The sequence below is a fragment of the Anomaloglossus baeobatrachus genome, chromosome 5 (genome assembly GCF_048569485.1).
Source record: "Anomaloglossus baeobatrachus isolate aAnoBae1 chromosome 5, aAnoBae1.hap1, whole genome shotgun sequence".
In the NCBI taxonomy this organism is placed as follows: Eukaryota; Metazoa; Chordata; class Amphibia; order Anura; family Aromobatidae; genus Anomaloglossus; species Anomaloglossus baeobatrachus.
The window spans coordinates 225,086,159-225,098,340 of record NC_134357.1 but is presented as its reverse complement, the minus strand read 5'-3'; the positions used below and the strand labels follow the sequence as shown (position 1 = coordinate 225,098,340).

Here is a 12,182-nt window from a genome sequence, read left to right as displayed (position 1 = left end):
AGTCAACTTACTAAAAAACTGTCAATGCAGTCACATATAATAGCCACAAAACACAGGTGGATGAAAGGTGAGAGGGAACAGTGCGCCAACCGTATCAATATCAAATGATGTTTTTTGAGATAATAGGCAGGGGTAGGAATAACCTAATGCTGACCCTATGATTTTCCCCTACCTACCAGCGGAGTGTTAAACACCCTAACTTTCTCGGTGCCCCCGCTCCTCGGCGGCTGTCCCTTACTGACCCTCCACTCCACATATACTACCACCATCACCATACACCGTGTATGTGTATATTGTGCAGGTCATATACTAGTCTGGTGGCTGCTCTCTACAGTCAGTAAAAATTCTTTAAATATACCAACTACAGGAGTGTAAGAGAAAAATATCTCAAACCTGTGCCAATGCACATATATTCAAAATTGCAGCACCACAATGACTGTACATTCTGTTATAAAATATAAATTGTACTTATCCCATCACAAACAGGTCCCATCTCATCTCAAACAGGTCCCATCTCATCTCAACGCGTTTCTCCCTCAGAGTGTCTGGGGGTTCATCAGGAGATGTTCAAATATTCAGGAGATGTTCAAATGTTAAATCCTCATGCCGGTCACACAGTGGAGATCCGCATAATATCACTTTGGACCACACAATCAGGGTCCTATCTCATTGGTGGTGTCCAGGATAATAATTGGCCGATAATAATTGGTGGCATTATCCTGGACACCACCAATGAGATAGGACCCTGATTGTGTGGTCCAAAGTGACACTACTAGTCACGATATTATGCGGATCTTACTGAGACCTGGCTTCAGCAGTCTCATATGGTGGCCTACAACTTTCTCATACTCATAGACTTGACAACAGGTCAGGTGGAGGTGTTGGTTTGCTGCTTTTTCCAAACTGCACTTTTCAGGTCATCCCTCCTGTCCCCTTACTTTTCTTACCTTCTTTTGAGGTCAACACTGTGAGGCTGCACAGACCCGTCTCCCTGTGAGTAGCATTTGTGAATCGCCCTACATTCCCAACCCGTTAGTTTTTGAATCATTTCACCACCTGGCTTCCACATTTCCTAGACTGTGACCTCCACACTCTTGTCATGGGGGACTTTAACATCCCTATTGATGATCCCCTTTTCCCAGCTGCTATTCATCTTTTATCTCTAACCTTCTCTCTTGGCCTTTTACAATTAACTAACTCTCCTACACATTAAGGCAGGAATACGCTGGACCTGGTCTTCTCCAATCTCTGCTCAATGCATGATTTTACTAACTCCCCTCTCCCACTCTCTGACCACAACCTTCTTTCATTCTTGGTCAAGAACTACCAATCCACTCAGAACACCCCCATTTACCACCCATGTAGGAATATACATGCCATTAACACCCACAAATATCTGAAGAAGTTGCAGTCATTATTGGCCCCAATCTCCTAACTCTCATGTCCTGACTCTGCTGTAAATCATTATAATGAGACCCTGCAGGGTGCCCTGGATGAAACAGCATCTGCTACACACAGAGCAACTTGGCACAGGCGGCAGCAGCCCTGACACACGTTGCAAACACGTTTTCTCCAGCGGTGCTCCAGATGCGCTGAATGTCTGTGGAGAAAATCCAATCTAGCTGAAGATTTCATCCATTATAAGTTTATGCTCAAAACATACAATACTGCCCTTCACCTCTCCAAACAAGTGTACTTCAACACCTTCATCACCTCTCTAGCCAACAATCCTAAACGACTCTTTGATACTTTCCACTATCTCCTCGGACAAAGAGTCCTGGCCCCAACCACCAACCTCAGCGCTGACGACCTGGACATTATTTTATAAGAAAAATTGACCATATATGCCAGGAAATGTTGTCACAGCCTCATAACATCACACATTGTCTGCCCTCCTACACTTTAGTAGCTCACTTTCACTCTTTGATCCGGTCACAGAAGAAATTCCCAGGCTCCTTGCATCTTCTTCCCCTACTACCTGTACCAGTGACCGTATTCCCTCTCCTTAAATCTGTCACCCCAGCTGTTACCACTCACCTAACTAAAATATTCTATCTCTCTCTCTCCTCTGGTGTCTTTCCCTCCTCCTGCCAGCATACACCCATTAGTTTAAAAACCATCCTTGGACCAAAACTGTGCCGCTAACTACAGACCAGGCTCAAATCTCCCCCTCATTTCCAAACTCCTGGAATGCTTGGTCCACTCCCCTCTAATCCACTGTCAGATAACTCTCTCCTCGACCCTCTATAATACGGTTTCCGCTCCTTATACTCTACTGAATCTGCTCTTATTAAAGTCTCTAATGATCTACTAACAGCTAAATCTAGTGGTCTATATTCCTTGCTGATTCTTCTGGATCTCTGCTGCATTTGATACTGTGGCTCACCAGTTGTTCCTGTCTATGCTCCGCTCTATCGGGCTCAAGGATACCATTCTCTCTTGGTTCTCCTTCTATCTCTCTGAGCGCTCCTTCACTGTATTTTTTGCCGGCTCCTCTTCCCCTTACAGTTATTTCTCAGGGTTCAGTCCTAGGCCCCTTCCTTTTCTGTCCATACACTGCCCTTATTGGACAAACCATAAGCAAATTTGTTTTCCAGTACCATCTCTATGCTGATGACACCCAACTGTATACATCGTCAACTGACATCACCCCTGGGTTATTACAAAATACTAGCGATTGTCTGTCCGCTGTCTCCAAGATCATGTCCTCCCTGTATCTAAAACTGAACCTGTCAATAACTAAACTTCTCATGTTTCCTCACTCTCCCAACCTTCCCAAACCCAATATTAACATTTCTGTGTGTGGTTCTATCATTACACCCCAGCAGCACGCCCGCTGTCTTGAGGCTATATTTGACTCTGATGTCTCCTTCGCTCCCCACATTTGTTCACTCGCTCGTTCATATCACCTCCACCTTAAAAACTTCTCTAGAATTCGACCTTTTCTTACCGTTGACTCTGCAAAAACTCTTACTGTCACTTTTATTAATTCTCGCCTTGATAACTGTAATTCTTTACTAATTGGTCTCCCTGTTACTAAACGCTCCCCTCTCAAATCCATTCTGAATACCGCAGCCAGGATCATTTTCCTCTCCAACCGCTTCACTGATGTCTCTGCTCTGTGCCAGTCATTGCGTATCCGTTAGACTCCAATATAAAATTATAACTCTCACCCACAAAGCTCTCCACAGTTCTGCACCGCCCTACATTTCCTCTCTCATCTCTGTATCACCTCGCCCGTGCCCTCCGTTCTGCTAATGACCTAAGACTGACATTGTCAATAATTTGAACCTTCCACTCCCATCTTCAAGATTTCTCAAGAGCTGCGCCAGTGCTCTGGAACACACTACCAAGAACAATTTGATTCATTCCCAACATCCACACCTTTAAGCGGGCCCTAAAAATGCATTTCTTTAGACTAGCCTATCACCTCACCTCCCTGATCTAATTTAGTCCCAATCTGCCCTTCATAAAAATTTAAAATTTACTTCCAATTCTTCTCCATATCTTCTGGTTGCATTCCTCTTCATGTACTTTATTACACTTTGTATGTGTAAATTCTGGTTGATGACTGGTCCATGCAGCTGGTTTTGAATCCCCTATTAAATCGATGGCTGGACCATATATGACGAGCTTTTCTCACCTTTTGTGCCTCCCCTAATTTCTCACAGACTGTAAGCTTACGAGCAAGGCCCTCTCTTGGTATCTGAATTTTATTATTTTGTAGTGTAATTGTAAAGCGCTGCGAAATATGTTGGTGGTATATAAATAAAAATTATTATTATTGTTATAATTTACCGCTCATTGCCAAGGGTAGCAACCATCAGAGCCTGGCCAAATATGTGCACTAAATTCCAGGCTAATTTCTATACAAGCAGTTATCTCTCACCTCCCACTCTCTGTTAAGGTTCACAAAAAAATAAAAGCAGCTCCGCACTAAAGATATACCGATGTGCTAAAAACTTTTTTTTTATTCTTTAATACATAAATCCATTCAAGGTACAAGGGAAGATGCGAGGGACGTCGTGAACAACAGCTGTTTTGTTCTGGAATGCATTTCTTCAGGTCCTGGTCCCGAATGACGTGAACTTGCCTCCCTCTGAAGCAGAAACCCCACGCATGTCATAGCAAGCAGATAGAAAACAGCTGAATTAAACCTCCATGAACAGAAATATATTTTGGTTTTTATTATTTTTTTTTTTTTTTTAGAACTGTAGTTTTTATTGAATTATATAAAGTTCAGCATATATCAGTTCATAAGCCCAATACAATCGTATACTATAAAAAAATACAATTAATTAACTCACCCCTACTGTTGTGGCTGGAGCAGCTTTTTTTTGGTGCAGTTGTGATGTTTGGTGATATTGATCATATTTCTCACAACTGCTTTTCCACGTTTGTCTCAGTCTGGAGAGGCTGGGGGTATACACATCACAGGAGACACTGGGGTGCATAAATTACAGGAGACACTGGTGGTATACACATCTCTGGAGGAGCTGAGGCATATACATCACAGGAGACACTGGGACGTGTACATCACAGGAGACGCTAGGGCGTGTACATCACAGAAGGGGCTGGGGCATGTACATCACAGGAGAGGTTAGGGCATACACATTACAGGAGTGGCTTGGGCATACACACCACAGAAGAGGCTGAGGCATACACACCACAGGAGAGGCTGGGGCATACAAATTACAGGAGAGGCTGGGGCATATACATGTAATGTATATGCCCCATATGGCTGGGGCATGTACATCACAGGAGGGGATTGGGGCGTATACATCACAGGAAATTCCGGTAGCATATACATCACAGGAGGGGCTGGGGCACAGACATCACTAGGGGGGCACAGACAGCACTGACAGTGGCATGAACAGCACTAGGGGGGCACAAACAGGACTGGGGAACAAAGCCCGCAGTGGCGGTGGCACGAAGAGCACTGGCAGCACTAGGTGGTAGCACTAGGAGGCAAAGACAGGACTGGGAGAGCATAGATATCACCAGGAGGGCACAGACCTCACTAGGGGGGCAAGGACGGCAAAGGGGGGGGCACAGCAGTGGCAAGTACAGAGTACTGGGGGGTGGCACACAGCACTTGGGGTACAGAGCACTGGGGAGCACGGACAGCATAAGGGGGGGGCACGGAGAGGACTAGGGGACACAGACAGCACTGACCGTGGAATGGACAGTACTGGCGGCACCATGGACAGCATTAGGTGGCACAGACAGTACTGGGGGAGCTTAGACTTCAACAAGGGGGTACAGACAGCACTGAGGGGGTCACAGCACTTGGGGGTACACAGCACTTGGAATCACACAGCACAGGGGAGTACACACAGTACTAGGTTGTACACACTGTACTAAGGGGTACACACAGTACTGGGGAGTAAACGGCACGGGAGGGGGGGCAGCGATGGTTTGTGTACTCACAGTACTGGGGGGGAGGAGTCACACAGCTAAGGTCCGAGAGGCATGTACAGCAAGGAGGCCAGTAAATCTGCTGTACCTCTTTTATGACTGGAGCCAGCGCGCTGCTTAACCTGCCCACAAGGTAAGCCCTGAGCACGCTAGCACAAGCCAGGTTTGAGCCTAGAATGTATGGGCTGCAGTCGGGTCCCAGAAAGAGTCCGTACATTCTAGCGTCTTCAGTAGTGAGTCTGTTAGAATGTAGGTGCTGTAATTACTATCTGGAAGACAAAACAATCACTGATCTCGGGGAGACCAGCCAGAGAAAACACTGCCGGCAGCCAACGAGGGCACTCAATACAGTGAAATCCTAGGTGCATTGCCCCCTGGGAAATATGCAAATCAAAAAAGTCTATGGAGCCTCTGTTAGGAGTCTCAACACAGAAACTAGCCAGATATCCCTCCGGGAAGGACCTAGCCAAGGAGTGGCTCTTTTTAGGAAATTACCATAACCACCATATGAAGTGGCCCTTTTAGTCAATATCCAACTCTTTGACAAGTTTAAAGATATGACAAGGGAAATACCAAGGCCAGGTATCCATCCACAGACAGCTGTTTCGGGGTATTGCTGCCGGCAGTGTTTTCTCTGGCTGGTCTCCCCGAGATCAGTGATTGTTTTGTCTTGTTGGTCTACTAGGCACTGCTCCCATCTGTCCAGAATCCTACTCCACACTGATGAGGGACAATAGCCCAAAACAGCTGTCTGTGGATGGATACCTGGCCTTGGTATTTCCCTTGTCATATCTTTAAACTTGTCAAAGAGTTGGATATTGACTAACAGGGCCACTTCATATGGTGGTTATGGTGGTTTCCTAAAAAGAGCCACTCCTTGGCTAGGTCCTTCCCGGAGGGATATTTGGCTAGTTTCTGTGTTGAGACTCCTAACAGAGGCTCCATGGACTTTTTTGATTTGTAATTATGATCTGGAAAGAGCCCGTACATTCTAGCATTTACCCACAGGCTAGGAAGCGTGCGCTTCCTCGCATCACGCAATGGGATTTAAAGGGCCAGCAGCCGGGAAAAGTGCAGCTTCCACCACAGCATTGCGGTCCCCGGGAATGTGCACGGGGGCCGCATAGAAAGTCAGCGTTTCCCCACCCCTGCTCTAGTGGCTCCTGAACTAACTGCATATTATTGCAAGAATTATAGACTTGTAAAGCCAGATGACTACAGGGCCTTAATACATCTTTCTCTTAAACAGTTAATCTTCAACACAAGCAATAGTGTACATTAAAACAATATTTCCCAGGATTTCTCTAGGAAGGGGGTTACTCTTGTGGAACGAAAAAGAACCCACCATGAAATCAGATGATTTATGTTAAACCCCTGACTTTCAAGAGGAGGGAGCCCAAGATTGACCACTATTAGAAAATACAGTGGAACCTCGCTTAACGAGTAACCCAGTTAACGAGAATTTTGCTTAACAAGCAAAGCTTTCTGTAAATTTGTAACTCTGTTTATGAGAAAGCTTAGCTGTACAAGCAAAATACTCACCGTACACACTTCCGGTTCTGTACATCCACCGCGCTCTAACCCGTTCTTGCAGTCTGCACAAACACACACAAGCACGCACAAAACACACACAAACACACATGCACGCACACACATACAGTATTATGCTCACCTTACCTTCCATTCCATCGCCGGCCTCATGGTTCCTGTAGTTCCCCAGTACATTGCGACGAATCTTTGCGGCGAACTACAAGACCCAGGAGGTTGGCGATGGAATGGAAGGTAAGGTGAGCATATTAATATGTGTAATCCGAAGAAGGAGAGTCGCACTCCACGAAGATCTCCATGTTATTCCATCTTTATTTTATAAAAGCATGCAGGTACAGGCGGTGGAGAGGGTGAGAGAAGCCATACAACGCCGGACGACGGCGTGCCGTTTCGCTAAATCTTAGCTTCCACTGTTCCAATGCAAATTGCCAAGCAGTATCGCCCTCTTAAACACAGATGGTGCGGATACTACATTAGCAAGTGATTAAAATGCAAAATGCAGGTATATGATTAATTGCCGCAACAAAAACAGGTGATTTTTTAGGAGTGTTAATACATAACAATCTAACATGCATATCTCCTTATGTGGGAATATAACAAGAAACATGTAAGTTCTCAATATGTCATTTCAGAACACATCATGATCAAAACATTACAGTAAAGTCAATTTCTAGATAATATAGCATAATACGTATCTCCTTTTTTGGAGTATAGCGTATAAATGTATTCATAAATGATAAATTATTTACTTTTCATTAAAAATGGATCATGATCAGATAATACCATTCACAGAAGGGCAATGCAGTCAGTGTGCCATATAATCATCACATTTAGTCACAAGTAAAAAATAGTAGTCTCGAAAGCTTGCAATTATTACCATCTATTCAGTTAGCCATTAAAAGGTATCAACCACTGGGGACTTTCTGTTCTTTTAAACAATTTTTTATCACATTTAGTCAGAAAGATATACTTAGAGGAAAACAGATAAATCGTTCCTATCGTTCAGACCTAGCGGTCCCATTGCGTTTAAATCCAAAATTAATCTGGATTCTTTTTGTAGTAGCATACGGTGTGTATCACCACCTCTGCTACTAGGGTTAACCTTAAACAATCCTGCAAAGGACATCAAACAAGAGTTGCTGTTATGACATTCCTGCATGTGTTTAACCCTTTCACGACCGGCCGATTTTTCGCTTTCCGTTTTTTTTTTTCGCCATTCTTTTTCTGAGAGACGTAACTTTTTTATTTTTCAGTCAATATGGTCATGTGAGGGCTCATTTTTTGCGGAACGAGCTGTACTTTTAAATGAAACCATCAGTTTTACCATATTGTGTACTAGAAAATGGCAAAAAAATTCCAAATGCTGAAAAATTGCAAAAAAAGTGCGATAGCACTATAGTTTTTGAGATATTTTATTCACTGTGTTCACTATATGGTAAAACTGATGTGTGGGTGTGATGCCTCAGGTCAGTGCGAGTTCGTAGACACCAAACATGTATAGGTTTACTTTTATATAAGGGGTTAAAAAAAAATCGGAAGTTTGTCCGAAAAAAGTGGCGCACGTTTTACGCCATATTCCGTGACCCGTAGCGTTCTCATTTTTCGGGATCTTAGGCTCAATGACGGCTTATTTTTTGCGTCTCGAGCTGACGTTTTTAACGGTACCATTTTTGCGCAGATGCTACGTTTTGATCGCCTCTTATTGCATTTTGCGCAAAAGTTGTGGCGACAAAAAAACGTCGTTTTGGCGTTTGGAATTTTTTTGCCGCTACGCCGTTTACTGATCAGATTAATTGATTTTATATTTTGATAGATCGGGCGTTTCTGAAAGCGGCGATACCAAATGTGTGTATATTTTTTATTTTTTTAACCCTTTAATTTTCAATGGGGCGAATGGGGGGTGATTTGAACTTTTAGGTTTTTTTGTTTTTTTTTAATTTTTTAAAACTTATTTTTTTACTTTTTTTTTTTATTTTACTAGTCCCCCTAGGGGGCTATTGCGATCAGCATTCCGATCGCTCTGCAGTATCTGCTGATCACAGCTGGAAGGCTGTAAACAGCAGATACGCTGTCTTTCTCTTTTGCTGTGCCCCGGGCACAGCGAAAGTGAAACCAATTCATGTGTAGTACAGGAGTCATCACATGACCCTGTACTACCATGACAACTATCGGGAGTCACGTGATCGCGTCACGTGACTTCCGGTTTCGGCGGTAAGTAAAACTTTACCGCGATTGCGCTTATAATGGCGCTGTCATGTATTGACAGCGCCATTATAAGGGGTTAATCGGCACGAGCAGATAACGATTCTGCTCGTGCCTAGCAGGCACACATCTCAGCTGTGAAAATCAGCTGAGATGTGTGCCGATCGCGGCATGCTGCCGCCGGAGGACCGCGGGCAGTAAGATTATGTCATTTAGGACGTAATTTTACGGCCCGCGGTCGTTAAGGGGTTAATAAGGCGTGCTGAGCCTACCCCTGATGTTATAGATTTACAGTGTTCTCTGAAACGGACATACAGGGGTCGAATCGTTTTACCAATGTAATAATAGTTACAAGGACAGAATATGGCGTACACTATATATGTGGATGACGTGTTTCTGGTATGGGATGGCACTGAGCAAGAGTTTGAACATTTTGTCACCTATTTAAATGACAATAACACATTTAATATGCTCTTTACTAGTCAGTTTGGCGGCCAGGAACTAATCTGCCTGGACGTGATTATTAAACATCCAGCATATCCATCTACAGTGGATATGCTGGTCTGACAAGATTTTTAGTAGGGGGTTTAAGATGTCTTCTCTTCTGTGGGGTAATGCGAGATAAGTCAGGGAATAGCTGTATTTCGGTACTCTCATAGATGATAGCCTTCTAACCTCTTAACTTCTTCACGACACATGGATTGTGTGAGAGCAGGCAGCGATCGCTACACATGTCATCTGATTTGAACAGCTGACATATTTGGCTATCAGGCACTCGTGGGTCCGGGACCCACTCGTGCCTGTTAACCCCTTGCATCTTGCTGTCAAAATGTGACAGTGAGATGAAACAGCGCGCCGCTGTAAGCTTTCACTTACCTGGCGCCATCGGAAGTCACGTGATGTGATCACGTGGATCCGATGGTTGTCATGGTAGCACAGGGTCATGTGATGACTCCTGTAGCTATCATGAATCACTTCTTCTTACACCTGGCAGACTGCTGTGTGTGAGAGGAAAGCAGCTTTTCTGCTGGTCTCAGCTTTGTAGCTGTGATCAGCAGAAAAGAATGAGCGATCAGGCAGCTGATCCTTATAGCCCCCTAGGGGGACTAGTAAAATAAAAAAATATTTTTTTTAAAAAAAAATATGAAAACTTAAAATTTCAAATCACCCTCTATTCGCCTCATTGAAAATTAAAGGGTTAAAAAATATATATACACATATTTGGTATTGCCGCATTCAGAAATGCCGGATCTATCAAAATATAACATCAATCAATCTGATTGGTAAATGGCATAGCGGCACAAAATCCAAATGCCAAAATTACGTTTTTTGGTTGCCGCATATTTTGTGCAAGATGTGATAACAGTCGATCAAAATGTACTATCTGTGAAAAATTGGTACCATTAAAAACGCCAGCTTGAGACGCAAAAAATAAGCAGTCACTTAGCCATAGATCCCAAAAAAGAAGAATACTACAGATCGTAGAAAATGGCGCAAAAAGTGCACAATTTTTTTGGACAAACTTTAGAATTTTTTTAACCTTTTAGATAAAAGGAAACCTATACATGTTTGGTGTCTATGAACTCGTACCAACCGGAACCATCACACCGCAATTTTTTTAGCACTTGGAATTATTTTACCGTTTTCCATTACACTATATCGTAAAACAAATGGTTTCGTTCATAAGTACAATTCGTCCTGCAAAAAATAAGCCCTTACATGGCAAAATTGATGGAAAAATAAAAAAGTTATGGTTCTCGGAAGAAGGGGAGGAAAAAACAAAACGGAAAAATGGAAAATCGCCCAGGGGTGAAGGGGTTATCGACCGTGGGCAGTAAAATTACATCCTAGCTGTCATAGTGTTGATCCCCGCTGGCTGCTGCAGGCAGCCTGCGGCAATCCGCACACATGCCAGTGATTTGTACAGCTGACACGTGTACCTAGCAAGCAAGAGTGGATACGCTTTTCACCCGTGTGTTACGGTTGCTGTGGCACTGGAGACTATGTTCAGATTTCTTACTACTGCACATGTGCAAGCGCTGGAGACTAAGTCCTATCTTGGAGCCATTGCACATGTGCGGGTGACATCATCGCTGACACGAGGTCACATGTCTCTGACACCTTCTAAGCTGATTGGCCGCTGGTCATGTGCTTGTGACACGTGGTTAAATGTCTCTGACACCTTCTATGCCGATTGGTCGCTGGTCATGTGCTTGTGACGCTTTGCTCGGTGATAGGGCAGCGTGACGTCATTGCTGTCATTCTGGCAGCGGATTGGCTCTGGTGTCCTCCATCTTGGATGACGCACAGAGTTTATATAAGACCCTGACGCACGCCGCCCGGCGCTCAGTCCTCTGGGTTCATGCATGAGAGTAGACGCTCTGTGCACGTCCCTCTAGGCATCTCTCTGTCTATGCTAGGTGAGCGCTACCGGCAGGGTAGCGTTCTTATACCTTACAGCTTCGGCTGCGGTCCATATCCTTACATCTTAGTGGAGCGGACATAGGCAGGTGCCTGAGGCACATGGTCTGACTGGGCCTTGTGATTCTACTCGTAGGTGGACGTTGCCGCTAGGGTAACGTTCCTTATACTGCGTCTGGCAGTTGTTCGTATCCTCGCACACTAGGGGAGCGAACATAGGTAGGAGCTTTGTGCGGCTTATGCTGCTGTCCGTCTCTTTTGCACCACTAGTGGAGCGGACCTAGGCAGGTGCCATATCTAGTGGTTCGTGTCCTCACACACTAGTGGAGCGAACGCAGGTAGGAGCTTTGTGCGGCTTACACTGCTGTCCGTCTCCTGGCACTGCTAGAGGAACGGACCTAGGTAGGTGCCATTTCACATTCACTGCTTTTGTCTCTGTGACCATTAACAGAGACCATACCACACACCCTCCAAGTAAGGGAGGAATTGCTTTATTTCCTAATTATATTCCTCTGTGAGTTTAACAGAGGTATTGCACTCTGCACTTGTGCTATTACTATTTACAGTGGCACACTTATATACCCCTTATCCTC

At 44.4% G+C, this 12,182-nt stretch overlaps 1 protein-coding gene across 2 annotated transcripts in view; it reads left to right on the top strand.

Moving 5' to 3' along the window:
• Positions 1–12,182, top strand: part of TMEM132A (transmembrane protein 132A) — an 849,435-nt gene that overhangs the window by 365,338 nt on the left and 471,915 nt on the right. The window lies entirely within an intron of this gene.